At 39.2% G+C, this 15,773-nt stretch overlaps 1 long non-coding RNA gene across 2 annotated transcripts in view; it reads right to left on the bottom strand.

Moving 5' to 3' along the window:
- Positions 1–1,236: 1,236 nt before the first annotated feature.
- Positions 1,237–15,773, bottom strand: part of LOC137378872 (uncharacterized) — a 97,986-nt gene continuing 83,449 nt past the window's right edge. For both annotated transcript variants that reach the window (XR_010976687.1, XR_010976688.1), the window contains exons 3-5: positions 6,711–6,781; positions 3,345–3,441; positions 1,237–2,833 (exon numbers count right to left, since the gene is read on the bottom strand). This is a non-coding gene — a long non-coding RNA (uncharacterized lncRNA). The remainder of the gene's footprint in view (positions 2,834–3,344; positions 3,442–6,710; positions 6,782–15,773) is intronic.

Here is a 15,773-nt window from a genome sequence, read left to right as displayed (position 1 = left end):
GGACTACATCAAATAACAAATTCCCATTATTTGCATCCATTTTAATATACTTATCCATGTTTGGATGGACGTATCAGATGCCCACCACAACTGTTTGCTATTTTTTAATCTCATGAGGATTGATAGTTAAGCTTATATCCACTGTAAACCTACCATGTTTCATTGCTTCTGTTCACATACCCAATTACTGTTTATACAATTTGTTTTGCCATTTTTTAACCATGGTGAAGTCCTTTTTGTACTTTACAAAGTTGAAGAAGATCACGTGAATAACCCAAAATAAAGGGCTCTGTGTTCAACCCCTGGGCTACTGCAAATTACTCAGATAAATAGCAGGTAAAGGCACATTACAAATAATAGAGAACAAATGCTCACCTATGGAGTAGTCTAAGAGACTGAAAATAAGAGAACAAATTTATAGTAAAAACTCAAAAATTATAACAGCTCCTCCACATCCTGGTAAGAGGCGATGTCCAAAAAGGGAGAACCCGTGCAAGAAGGGAAGAAAACTAAAATACAAAATCTCATGATTTTTAAAAAAGAAACTCTCAGAATATGTAAGGAACCCAGTGTAATCGCGCTAAGTGAATAAAGACTGCACAGATTTCCTACTTGAATAATTGCTATAAAATTGTGCCGTGCAATGATGTCAAACTAAATCTGTTTTCAATTCGTAATAATGGCAATCGAATATCCATAACACAACTGCCTTAGAAAGTATAGTACCTGTTTGGGGATCATGTTAAGGCACTTGATGATGGGAGAGGGTTAAAAGAAAGTTTTTACTGTACAGAAATTTTAGCATACTCTCAGAAAAAATATATTAAAAAATATAATTTCTGTGATCATTGCTCTTACAGTGCTGGAGGTTCTGGTATTACAGCAAGGTTATTTCTCTCCAGTAATACAGCTCAATTATACCAAAATAAATACTTTTGAACTGTACATTTGATTTAAAAAGCAGACCATTATTCATCAATATCCCTTTTTTCTAGCGGTTATGTTATTTCTAAGGTTAATATTCAACATCTAAATCTTTCCCTTTAATCATGAACTAAAACAAAAAAAATGCAGTGAGAGAAATAGAAATAATAATTCAGCATATAAATTAATAATCTTGTTCTGTTCAAAATTCCAGTGCATTAAGTTTCACAAAATTGCACACTCGTTTCTGTTTTTTAATTAAGATGTTTATTAAAAAAAGCATTCTCTACCACACAATAGGCAAGCATTCAGAGGAGAATGATATTGCTGCACAGACACTTTAACACCGTAGTCTGGGGAAAAGATGGCGAGAGGTTGATGTGGTGGTTAGGGACATTGTTTTTCTAAAAAAAGCATTTCAAATTATAAGCACACTGCCTAAAGTGTAAACATCACTTCATGCAATATTAATGTTAATAAAATCTTAATAGTCATTTTCATTTTACAAAGCCTATGACAATTAAACTTTTGAATGATAGAAAATAAGAAAAGTCAGATTATATAGCTACAGTGCAGCCCCAGATGCACTTTTGATCCAGTCATTCGGGTTGTGTTGTACAAAGGTGATTGTATTGCTTCAGTAAAAAAGCACATCCTGAAATTGGTTTTTGTTTTCAATTTAATAGCTTGCAAAAACCCCAAAATGTGATCCGAATTACATTGGGCCTTGTTTGACAAAACACAAACATTCTAGTGTGCAAGATTTACACTTAAACAAGAAGTGGTTTGATTTTTATGATGATTTAAGATAGCCAAATATTTGATTAATCATTTCAGTAGAATATTCAATTACAAAAATCAGTGGACAAAGTCCAGAGCATTATATTGTATTGTCATATCTTTCTATTGCTTTCTATATAATCTTTGAAAACAATCTATCCACAGTACAATATATCTTCTGCATGCAGAGGCTATGATGCATAACCAATTATTCTGATTAAAGTTGCTCTGTTAACTCTAACTGCTCTCACTATGTTATTTATCAGTTATTGTATTACAATATCTTTTTAAATAATTATCACAGATTGCTTTCATTTTCAAATTTTTTTTAAAAAGTATAAAATACTAGAAATTCAACTTTAATCAGGTCATACGTTCCAGCCATGCCACGGACACATGGTAAAATCTAACAGATATTGCAGTGTCTATTAGTGATGCATATTTGAAGAACTGGTAAAATATTTTAAGCACATAAAGTAACTTAGGAGTTTGGCTCGATGTGTAGGTATAGTTACTGTGATGCACTGTGCTCACATGAAAGGTAAAGCTCTATAAGTAGAGGCCCACATTCATTTTTAACATATGCCACATTGAACTGTTTGGATGCCTTAATAGTTTTACAGGATACATCACACAAACTTGGATGAGTCAATTTTTGTTCAACTTGTAAGAAATTAGTATGGACCACATGTGTCCTTGTTAATCACAGTTCACAGTACAATTAGAAGAAACATGAAATTATATTGGGTTTTGAGCTTGCTGCAAACAGAACATGGATACAAAATGTGACCCTCAGGTGGAATATTAATGAAGGATGACCCTTATCTATGTGTACAAGTGCACAACATGTAAATTATTTATATGAGAAATATAGTAAATGAACCATACAAACTTAGTGCATAAGACAAAGCACAGCAGATGCATAGCAAAAAATGCCATTTCTTGAAAGCTATACATCAAGATATATTTGTCTAATGAGGGTGAAATTGGAAAGATGTATAGAACATGTCAGATATCCAAACCAAGGTGTTCTGGGGAAAAAAGCATCTGAGAATCTGACCACTCACTCTGTCTTCTGAGCAGGCTTTTCTATCTGTAGCTGGTACAAGTGATTACAAATAAGAGGGAACTAGAAACAAAGAATAAACAAATGTAAACATAGAACAAGAAAAATTCTAAGCATGCAAAGCAGATTGAAACTAGACTAGTCAGAAGGCAGCTTTAAATAACTAAGCTATTAGGAATCTGCACTTCTTTAAGATATGCAAATTGAATGCAAGTTACAAGCATAAGGGTAATTAATTGCAAATCTAAAGAATAATGTTTTTGTTGAGCCTGTCTTGGTATTGTGTAACAATTTGAAGACTAATGTGCTTTTATATTTTGGTTTTGTTAACTACCTGCCTCAAGATCAGAGGTGTTTGGCATATTTAAACACTTGTTTCCCTTAATGCACCATTACAGTGTACACAAGGTGCATCAAGAACTAGTGCTACTAAGATTTTTTAAAAAGCCCCAGAAAAGTACGGTAGGGACCTGTGTTTTCGTTTCTCTGTACTTATGTGTTTCCTGATTTTATTGTTGTAGATGGAAGCCAATTTTACAGTGAACTAATCCAAGACCACAAAGCTATAACCTACGATTTTGGTCCCCATTGCTTTCCACTTAGCAGCCTTCTTACTGATGAAAACAGTGCAGGTCGGGGAACGTCTTCCTCATCGCTACTCCCACAATCAGCTGTAAAAGATGCACCATAATGTGAGAAACAATAGTTGCTTTCTCTCCCTGTGGCAGGTTGGTCCACTGAGCAGCCCAATCTGAAAGATGATACAACTCATTTCAAACAGCAAGAAGCCACCCTGTAACTGAAACTAATGGTTGTCTTCCTGGCTGGCCTGTACTATCAGCTACAACCGAAATATAAGTTTGCAAACTTGTGAACTGGAAGTTTAAAAGTGTTAAGCTCTTGCAAACATTTCACCATTTTTAACATTTTAAAACTGGCAGAATCTGCACTCGCTGTCATTAACTAACTTTAAAAGTAAATTAGAAATATAGGGACAGGAATATGTCATTCAGCCCCTCGAACCTGTTCCACTATTTAATTAGATCATGATTGGTCTGTACCTCAACTCCATTTACCTGCCTCTAATCCACATCCTTTTATATACCTACCTACTAAAAAATCTGTCTAACTTAGTGTGTAATTTTAAATTGACCAATTAGGGAGAAAATTCCAGATTTCCAGAATTCCACTACCCTTTGAGTGAAAAATCGCTCCTGATTTCATTCGTACATGGCCTGGCTCTAATTTTAAGATTGTGCCCCCTTGTTCTGGATGAAATAGTTTCTCTGTATCTACCCTATTGAAACCTTTTATTTTAATTACACCAAATTAGATCTTCCCTCAACCCTTTAAACTCAAGGGAATGCAACACAAGATTACGCAACCGAAACGCACAACTTAACCCTTTAGACCCTGTATCATTTTGGTAAATCTGCACTGTTCCCACTCTATCAGCTGGATTATAAGGAGCCCTCAATGTCAGGATCCATGTCAGGGTTGGCCTGAAGATGGCCTCGGATGAGGCCTGCCACAGACCACGATGTCGGCAGGGCCCGACCCGATCCTCCCAGTCGTGGCACAGCACAGTGGAGGCCCTCCCATCACTCGGCGACAGGACCACAATTACCATATGCAATTGAATAAAATTAATAGATTTGCATGTACTTACCCTTAATCTAGAGGGCGCACCATGATCTTTGGCCTGGCAGCTGGCACTCCCGCGCCTTCAGATCCCCATCCAGGGAAATGAGGCGCCACACTGGTGGGGAGGGGGAAAAGGTAAGTTTATCAGTGCGGGGGGGGTGGGGGGGGTGGTTGCGGTGGTGGGGGACAGGGTCAAATTAACACCATGGGTGTAGGGGATGGTGGGAAGTGTTGTGCTTTAAACTTTATACAGTTTGGGGGAGGGGGGGGTAAGGTCAGATGTTGCAGGTAAGTGTTTTGGGGGGGAAGGGCAAATAGTTAATGTAATTGTTAATGGGAGGATGGGAGAGGGGCAAAAGAAATGTATTTATTTAATTTTATTCAATCTGTCTTTAAATATTTAAATAAGCTGGTGAGGCTGACAGCCCTTTAAAAATGGTGTCAGTGCCTGCGCACAGGCAGCTGATGCCATGCTGGGGACAGACAGCCTGCCCCCTCCATGTGATTGTCGGGGGGGGGCGGCCCACCCCAGCTATTTAAATGAGCCACCCGCTTGAGATTGCAGTGGCTCTTTGGTGTGCGGCCCACGCGGGCAGTCTCCCATTTTTGGTGATCTCTATCTCGGCAGTGAGCTCATAAAATCCAGCCCCCTATCTAACATATAATTCCAAGTGTATGGTGCCTAGAACTGAACACCATACTCCAGATGGTGTCTGACCAAGGATTCATTTTCTTTAGACGCAGTAGTGTTTAGACTGACAATAAAAGCACTCTGATTATACAAAGCAAGCAATATTCATTGGAAAAAACAATAGTTTGGTAATGGTCAGCATACCAGCACCATCCTAACTCTAAACTCTGCTTTCTTAGTCTGTGTGTACATCATTATAGCTGTGGTTACAACCAATAGTTGGCAGCTAACACTCACCACCACTGGAACAATGGCTCCCAGATATCACTGCCAAACACTATAACCACATTGACCCACCTCAGAGAGTGGTTTTGCTTCAAATGCAGTGAACAATTCCTCATTGCTTTTCAGTTTTTTTGCCTTAAAAAAACTTGTGGAGTGCCAGAACATAAAACTGTATCCCATAAGCCAAATACATTAGGAGGAGATTCTCCTTTCATAAAAAATAAACCACTCATAATATTAAGTCACAAAACTTCACTTAAGCCTGTTGTGCTCATCACTCCTGCATTCTGCCATCACTCAATGTTTGTTGTGGGTTTTTTCTGTAAGCCATCATTCCTCCACCCTTCGTGTATATCACCATTTATTACATTTCCTTTCTAAGTAGTTGTTTCTTTTAATCTTTAGTGGCATCCGCTCCTAGCCAGGCTACAGACAGGTCTCTTTACCACTCACACTTTGTTTTACTGGGGAGCAGTGCAGTTTTTCATTACTGTTACTGTGCTGCTGGTAGCTGGAGACCAACACTGTGGCTCTGGGTTACACTTCATTGGTTTATCTACTATGACAAAGAGAGATGGCATATTTCAATCCCAGCCACAGGATGAAAGAGGAGGTGCCCAATGAAACACACCCGCTGCCTAGGAACACCATTTGGTTTGTATTGTCTAACTAGCAAACAGCAGGAAGGGTAGACAAATAGATTTTCTTCTATATTTATAACCAGCATCAGTCTTCCTTTCAGACTCTCAGTGCAGGTAGCTGTTTTATATGAAATGAACAATCTTTATAGACGTACAAAAGCCATAACAAGGCTGATTTCCAGCAATGTTGATGTGTATAACTCTTTACGAACTGTCAGGCATCTTGCTCCACAAATCACTCCTAACTTACGATATTTGCAGTGTAATTTTTATTCCTGTTTGACTACCCAACTACCCAGTGGTAATAGGATGTTAGCAAAGGGCAGCAGCAATGTTTATACATTACATGACTGATTGGCAAACTCAGCACATTTCATTTATATCTTGTGATTTAAAATCTGTTACGTTTGGAAAAATGAAACAAAACCGCAAGAAGAAATGCTCCCAGACAACAGTGTAGCATCCTCATAGCTCTGAGTCCAGCCCACATCTGCTTGAATTGTCTCTGAACATTAAGATATCTAAATGAAAATCAATACAATATGTGCCAGCATTTACAAGTGAAAACAAGTATCAAGAGACCTGGACTAATCAGGCTTTCAGCTCATACAGGCACTGCAGGCTGTACCCCAGGGGTGTCCTAATTGGCCCAGGCTGATCGTACAAGAGTTAAATTTATAACCAGATAAGACATCTTGTTTTTCTTTCCAAGCCATCATTTTAAAGTGTTCATCTTTACCTGTGTGCTACCAGATGAATAGCAATGGCCACCAGAGGATCGTGCGGCGGTCACACAGAACTGCTTTTCACCTGTCAGTAAAAGGTGGAAGAAAGAGTAATTTACTGCCTTCACCAATAAATGACCTGGTAAATATGATCTGCCAATTGAACAGGTTAAGCAAAAACCAAATTGTGCTCTTTCCTGCATATGCAAATATCTTGGAAAATGGTCATCCGTAAATTATATTTTTTAAGCCTAAGAGAGAACATTTTGCAAGGATTCTTAATGTGACCTGTTCCATTTCCTTTTTAAAAATATTTTCACATTGTGAATTCAGTCAGGCAGAGGACACGACTAGTGCTTTCCCAATAAATCAGAGTGTTCCCGTGTGGCAGAAGCAACAGGGGAATAGTGTAAGAGCACTGCTGCATGTTGACCTAAGCAAGAGCTTATCGAGAAATGATGTCCCCTTAAACAGACTCCTGTTGAGATGCACTGTATTTTGCACTGACAAATTATTAGTACCCCGACTGCAATGCCTCCAACAAAATAGGCTGATTTAGCAATGCACAAACTGCCCATTATCTTACTGCATAAAGAGGCCATTTATAGGAAAGCCTCAGGACACCGACCCATAGGAAATAGCAGGCCTGAAAAATGACCCCCATCTGATGCCACCAACACTGCTAACTACCCTTGGGAAAATGTCTCATTCAAGACTATACAGTCCTATTAAATTTAATCATACAAATTCACATTTCTTTTTACATGACTTTTTATATTTCAATATTATGTACTCCTATTACCTTTGTTTTCCACTGCATTATTTTCTACCAAATGTGTATGTGAATATGTGAAACCATTAATGATATCTGTCTTTATTGTTATGAAAATGATCAATACACTTCCCTTTCCCTCCTGGCAGATAAAACCAAATGCCTCGCTGATATTAATGTGTCAGACTGTGTCAGGCAGAAATTCTTCATAAAACCTATTGCAACACATCTAACAGTGGCTCCTGCTTCATATATTATTTTTAAAGCTGGATAAAGATTTTTAAAGGCATAGACCACAATTCTTTGCTAATGATAGCTCAGTAGAACCCTTTTTATTCAGGGCAGAAATGAGAATTCCTGTTACAGTCTCCAGTAGGTTTCCCAGCCGAGCAGCTGTAAAAAGCAAAGAAACAAACTAAGGCCCTGACAGCTGAAGCTAGGCAGGGATTTAGACACTTTGCTTTTTATTTTCTATTCCCCATGTTGGTGATTAGAAACTTCTGTATGTTTATGTGGCTGGCCCAAGAGCCTGCAGCTTTCTTTTTTACAAGATTTCAACATGTATTTTATGTGAGCTTAGTCTAAAGAGCCAGCATTCCCCACCTGGAGATGGAAAGAAAGAGGGGAAGTAGGAGAAACAGCTACACTTTATAAGTATCAGATAAAAACACAAACCCAGAGGACACCCTCTGTAATCCCACCAATGATGCACCAGCCCATGATGGCTACCAGCCGACAAATACCCGCAGACCTCAATCCATTTTATCGTATTCAAGCTGCAGTGTTATATTTCCTGCCTCCCCTTAGCACCACACATACAGTGTACTCGAAAACAAAAATCTATAATATTGATCCGGCAATGTCACCACAATTATTCTTTTGAAACAGCCATTGAAAACAAATTACATCTGCACTGCCTTTTCATCCGATTGTTCTGGGTGAGCAATGCTCACTGTAGCCTCCAGCATTTTCAACATTAAAGCTGTGTCACTAAATACGACAACAATAGGGCCAGTTAAAAAGTTATAAGAAGTGGACTGGGTCATGGAAACCCTAAATAAGTGGCATATATTTTCAACCTCGTTACTTAGCAGAACAACATCCAGTTAGCAATTCCTCTGCTCTTTTTATATCATGCTCTTTTTGCTCAAATAAATGTTACACCTTCAGTGGCTCACCATTATAGTTACCACAATATCAATGAAATATTTTTATTCTATGTTGCACAAGAAGCTTAAAATACAATGCATCAACATGCTTTTTCTTATCAAGCTCAAATTAAATATAGCAATGTATTAATGGATTGCTATAAAACATTATATTGAAATCATCCTGTTAACATTTTTTTTACTAAAGTGAACCACTTTATTTTTTAGCATTCTGAAGGAATAGATGTATTTTTCCTCTGTGTGTGCTCATATAAATGGTCTCACCTGGTGGGAAAGCCTACATCATACTTAAATTTTCTTTCCTTTCCCTACGGTTGGTCCAGATTACATTCTTTGTGAAGCTTTGACCACACAAGTCACTGCAGTGCTTCCCACAGCAGGGAAACGACAACTTTGGAGTATTAAGAAAACCAATAGCCTTGTTGACATGAACATGGGAGCCTAACCCCTAAAGCCTCCTGATATGAAGCATTGATTTTTCTGTCTGGGTACAGTACTAAAGCCATTCATTCTCTATGGTCAGGACTCATAGGGCCAGGAATAAAAAATCTGTTCTCTTCTACTTTTACCTCCAGGCAAAGTTGAAGAATAAATTCTATATTTCCAGACATGATTCGTGGAGACCACATTTACAACGAGCTTGTTGCATGAAAACAATTTGTTCCACAACTACTAAACCTGTGGCCACTTATCCCTGAATGCACCACCCTTCAGGAAAATTATATTCTTGCTTGGTAATTAAGCCAGGTTCGCAAAATAAATGAAGTCATTGTTTCTATACACATTTATTTCTCTTAAAATGGCCCTTTTATAACACACCATCTCAGGTCATTCCTTATATCTATCCATTTTAATGCAATGCCAAAGATTATTTCTATAACAAATTTCCTTTGCTGCAGGGTAGATTAGTCAGAATGAGGGTCAGATTGAAGTTAGACCGTTTTCTCCATGGATGAGACAGGCATCATAATACAGAAATACAGCCTTCTCCAGGCACATGCATTTCTGTATATAAAAACTGGAAAGGCTTGATTGCACCATTAAAAGCTGATGTGATTGCATCATTTTGTATGATAAGGTACTTAATAGAAACATTTACAGTCACAATTGAAAACAATTAAAGAGCTCTGCTCACAAAACAGTATTTTAATTTCAGCCCACATTTTAAGTTTTTGCATAAATAGAGAAGTAGAAACACCTCAGCTGATTCAGAGTTTGGTCTGGTTAACTATGTGATATTCTGTTGGTTTAAGAAATTCACTGTATGAGGCCTTAAAGCATTAATGTTGGGTATATGAACAGTGTAGTTATTTTTGCACAAAGCACATTTGAAGTGCAAATATGGTCATTACAATAATAGACTTAGTAGCAATAAAGTGATAAATTCAGATCTCTCTGGATAATAATATCACCTTATTAAGACAAGCGAAACGATCAGCAGAACTGTCAATATCGGAAAATTCCTCGTTGTAAGATTTTCAGTTTAGTTTATGTTTAGAGATACAGCACTGAAACAGGCCCTTCGGCCCACCGAGTCTGTGCCGACCATCAACCGCCCATTTATACTAATCCTACACTAATCCCATATTCCTACCACATCCCCACCTGTCCCTATATTTCCCTACCACCTACCTGTACTAGGGGCAATTTATAATGGCCAATTTACCTACCAACCAGCAAGTCGTTTGGCTTGTGGGAGGAAACCGGAGCACCCGGAGAAAACCCACGCAGACACAGGGAGAACTTGTGCAAACTCCACACAGGCAGTACCCAGAATTGAACCCGGGTCGCTGGAGCTGTGAGGCTGCAGTGCTAACCACTGCGCCACTGTGCCGCCCAGTTGCATGCCATATATCCGAATTACCTTGAGTCAAAAATATAAATGTAGTTCAAAATAGCAAGCAGTGTCAGTCACAAGGACCAAGTGGCATTAATATATTCTTCTCTCTCTATCCTCTTTCCCATGCCCTTCTCTTCCATTTACTCCATTTTCCCAGTCTGCCTGGCTGTGAGATGTGTGTGTTTTCTCTTGTAGCTTTGCGGCAGGGCCACTCCACCATCTAGAATTGTTGTAAATGTACTCAATTAAAACTATATAGCTATTCCAACAAGTTAAAAAAAATCACAGAAATTTCCACAAGATCCCTGAGGTGTGTGAGGCTGCAATCCTCAGGTGTGAGAATCCAACCTCATATGTGAGACTCTCACCAAATGTGAGAACAGTTGGGCCTTATTGTCAGGTGTTGATTGGATCCTGGGACTGGATTAAGGTTCGTCGAATATGGCAGGCTAGGACTGTCTGAAATGTGGTTATCTTCTACATAAATGGCCTGAGTCTAGCCACACAATCCAATATTGTTAATTTCATCACCTTCAAATACAGGAAAAAACATTTAACCAAACAAAATATGAAAAGCACATTAAAAATTAAGAAACTTATTAGCTGTTGTATTTGTCAAAACTTTCATAGGTTAAACAGAATCAAGTGCAGTTCAATGCACAAAATTGAAATTTTTGACCTTTCAGAACTTTCCAGCTGACTTTTACAGAGACATTTCCCTAAAATTGCCTGTAGGAGTTAAATCTTATAAGATACACAGTCATTAACAGCAACATTAGGGCAGATTTTCCATTTGCCCAAGTACATTAGGCAATTGGGAGGGAAATCGGGAGTGGAAGCCAGGTACCAGTGCAGTCTGCTCATTGTATTTTCTCACCAGCAGCTCTGGGGGTGGAGAAAGCTCATGCTACTGGCTGTTGGAGCCTCATTACGCTGTTCAACATTCTAAAATGAAGGATGGATGTCCCTGTCCCACACTTTCTGGTGGTTTGCTTCACTTGTGTGATCCTATAATTGTGCACGTGCATAAACCAGATGCACTTGCAACTCGTCTTCCCGGTCTGCAACATCAATGTGCTTGTCGCATTAATGCAAAGGAAGTAGCTTTCTTGTCATTAACAATAATTTCCTTCTGTCTTTCTACTCTTTCCATTGTGTTTTAGGCTACTTCTCAGTTCAATCCTGATCTTAGCTTATTTTTATGCATTTGCATCTATTGTTCTGGGGAACTGGCTGTTCCTAGTACCAGAACCTTCTGCATAAGATTACAATTCCTGTGGGAACTTCTTTGCCTCAGCGAGTTAGAGGTTGAGGAGGAGTTTTGCCATCAGGAGAAAAAACAGATGTGCTTGCATCAGAGAAGTTTTAGCAGATTGTGTCTACCCAAGCAGGTGGGTCTACAGACAGCACCAAAATTACTTGGATGTGTCGATAGGTTCTGTCTCCGCTGATTTCACTTGACCTCCAAAGTCCTCCATGACTGAGGTGGTCTTGTCCATGATGATTGCCTTGAACTTCAATGCCAGTTGCTCAGGGGACATAGATCAATCAATCTGCAGTAAACCGCAACTTGCATGAGATGGATCACTGATGGATCACCAGAGCCAATGCGTGTTTCACAGCAGGAGATGATGCTTCATATTTTCATGAACTGCTGATGCCCCTAACTCCTACAGCCAAGAGACTTATTAATATAAAAATCCTACAGTCAGGAGATGCAATCAAAGAACTATTGTTTCTCAGCATTTTCAGGGCTGTCTCCACTTCTTTCCATCGTAATCCCATAATTTGTAAATAGCTTCATCAGCCTTTTCTCAAAGATTTTGTACATTTTAAAGTAGTTGTCTTAGCCTTTTACAGCCCTGGCTCCCATTGCTTTACTGCATCACTAAATTAATGGCTCCGTGAGCATTTTGTTTAATTAAAAGTACGTTTGTAAATGGCTCCCTGAGCCTTTGCTGTGCTGCCCCACAATGCTTTGTTGACTTGTTAAGTTAATGGCTCCCATAGCTTTGCTGTCCTGCTAAGTTAATGCTCCTTGAGTACTTCTTTCATTGAAAACACATTTTAAAATGGATCTCTGAGCCTTCTGTCCCACTGGCGCTCTTTGGTTTGCTGTCCTGCTCTGCTAAGTTAATGGTTCTCTGTGAGCCTTTTGTCATTAAAAGCTGTGTTGTTAAGCAGTATCAAATGAGATGTTTTAAAGCAACTCTTGACTTCTCAGGGCCCATTTTCACTTCCTTCACCTGGCATTAGTGTGGCAGTCAGGCAGTGAGAATGATGGTGCAGTACTTGAGCAGTGTGGGATTATGTTGCATGCCAAGGCTAGGAAATCAGATCTCCCAAGGCGAGTGACCAACCATTTTTCCCTCCAATCTGAAGATTGCTATCCTCGGGGCTCCTTGAACATAACTTGTTTAAAAAAGACTACAGGGCAGTGGCTGAAAACATGGTTGCACATTTGCATTCTGAGAGACAGTTGCCTAGAGAGACAATGGGAGTGCTCCCTGATTCAATTAGCCAGATGGGTTTTGTCAAAAGTGATGATCAAAAGACATTGAAAGTCATTGTCTGTGTAAGAGCCAGCATTCCAACCCTCCTCCCCCACTGAGTATATCCAGTAAGCTTTGAAGAATAAACAAACCTCGCAGGTGATGCTGCCCCAAACAAAGAGCTAGTCACATGATTAACCTGCTGGCCAATCTGGGGATTGATTGAATTGTGCTCACAGTAATGTTTTGGGGCAGACTGCTTTTGAAGACCAAAGAGAAGCAAGCTCTCTGTCTCTCACGCAAAATTACAAGGACCCACGGAAGTAACTAAAGCCTCAAGACAGAAGACCCCTGCAGTCTTCTGGTACCAGCAAAGCATGTTTGAAAATGTATATTAGGCCCCAACGAGAATTGCAAGACTTAATTCAATCAAAGACTTCACAGCAAACCTAAAAAACAGTAACTGAATTCCATCCACTACTTCAAACCTTCCCCCTTTAATTCTTTCTCCTCCTCTGTATCTCTTTGTGTGTGTGTTTATCAGGTATGCTAGCTAGCATGGTTGTGTCGCATATTTTTAGTAGTTTTAACTGAGTTAGAACTTAAGAACATAAGAACTAGGAGCAGGAGTAGGCAATTCAGCCCCTTGAGACTGCTTCACCATTCAATACGATCATGGCTGATCTCGTCTCGGCCTCAACCCCATTTTCCTGCCCGTTCTCCATAATCCTTCAACCCATTACTAATTAAAAATCTGTCTATCTCCTCCTTAAATTTAATCAATGTCCCGGCATCCACCGCACTCTGGGGTAGTGAATTCCATAGACTCACGACCCTTTGAGAGAAGTAATTTCTCCTCATCTCTGTTTTAAATCTGCTATTTCTTATCCTAAAACTATGACCTCTTGTTCTAGATTGCCCCACAAGAGGAAACATCCTCTCTACATCTACTTTGTCAATCCCCTTAATCATCTTATATACCTCAATTAGATCTCCTCTTATTCTTCTGAACTCTAGAGAGTAAAGGCCTAAACTGCTCAATCTCTCTTCGTAAGACAAACCCCTCATCTCTGGAATCCATCTAGTGATCCTTCCTCAAGGGGATCAAAATTGTACGCAATACTCCAGGTGTGATCTCACTAATGCCTTGTACAGTTGCAGCAACACTACCCTACTTTTATACTCTATTCCTTTAGCAATAAATGCCAAAATTCCATTTGCCTTCCTTATTACCTGCTGTAGCTACATACTAGTTTTCTGCGATTCATGCACGAGGACATCCAGATCCCTCTGCACCGAAGCACTCTGAAGTTTCTCTCCATTTGGATAATAATTTGCCTTTCCTTTCTATTCTTCTGATCAAAATGGATAGCTTCACACTTATGCATGTTAAACTCCATCTGCCAAATTTTGGCCCAGTCACCTAACCTATTCATATCCATTTGTAAATTTCTTATTTCTTTATTGCAACTTACTATCCCACTATTTTAGTGTCATCTGCAAATTTGGCTATAGTACCTTCTATCCCTGCATCCAAGTCATTAATATAGATTGTAAATAGTTGGGGTCCAAGGACCGAACCCTGTGGCACCCCACTAGTTACATCTTGCCAACCAGAAAATGACCCATTTATCACGACTCTCTGTTTTCTGTTCATTAGCCAATTCTCTATCCAAGCTAATAAATTGCCCCTAACCCTATGTGATCTTACCTTGTGTATTAACCTTTTGTGCGGCACCTTATTAAATGCCTTCCGGAAGTCCAGATACACCACATCTAGAGGATCCCCATTATCCACTTTGCATGTTACAGCTTCGAAGAACTCTAGCAAATTAATCAAACACGATTTACCCTTCATAAAACCATGCTGACTCTGAGGATTGCGTTTTGACTTTCTAAATGTCATAGTATCACTTCCTTTATAATAGATTCTAACAATTTCCCAACAACATATGTTAAAGTAACTGGTCTATAGTTTCCTACTTTCTGCCTCCCTCCATTTTTGAATAATGGCATTATATTAGCTTTTTTCTAATCCACTGGAACCTTTCCTGCATCCAGGGAATTTTGGAATGTTATAACCAATGGATCCACTATCTCCGCTGCCATTTCCTTTAAGACACTAGGATGTAGACCATCAGGCCCTGGGAACTTGTCTGCCTTCAATCCCAATAGTTTGCTCGGTACTTGTTCCCTAGTGATGATGATTGCTCTAAGTTCCTCCCTTTCTATAACCTCTGCATTACCTGTTACAATTGGGATGGTACTAGTTTCCTCCACCATGAAAACTGAGGCAAAATACTGATTTAGTGGCTCTGCCATTTCCGTGTTCCCCTCTATTAACTCCCCAGTCTCATCCTCCAATTGACCAACATTCACTTTAGCTACTCTCTTCCCTTTTATATACTTATAGAAGCCTTTGCTATCCGTTTTTATATCTTGCGCTAGTTTTCTTTCATAATTTACCTTTGCTCTTTTTATTACTTTTTTTGTAACCCTTTGTTGATCTTTAAAAGTTTCCCAATCTTCCAGCCTGCCACTGGCCTTTGCAATATAGTATGCCTTAGTTTTTATCTTTATGTTAAGCTTAACTTCCATGCTAAGCCATGGATGTTTTTTTCCCCCCTTAGACTCTTTCTTCCTCTCTGGAATATATTTTAGTTGGGAGGAATTGAATATCTCCTTAAACATGTGCCACTGCTCATCAACTGTCCTACCTTTTAGGCTTCCTGCCCAGTCCACTAGGGCCAAATCTGTCCTCATGCCTATGTAATTACCTTTGTTTAACTCCAGAATGCTGGTGT

The sequence above is a fragment of the Heterodontus francisci genome, chromosome 17, assembly GCF_036365525.1.
Source record: "Heterodontus francisci isolate sHetFra1 chromosome 17, sHetFra1.hap1, whole genome shotgun sequence".
Lineage (NCBI taxonomy): Eukaryota > Metazoa > Chordata > Chondrichthyes > Heterodontiformes > Heterodontidae > Heterodontus > Heterodontus francisci.
The sequence above is the reverse complement of the archived record's forward strand: the minus strand, read 5'-3'. Positions and strand labels throughout refer to the sequence as shown.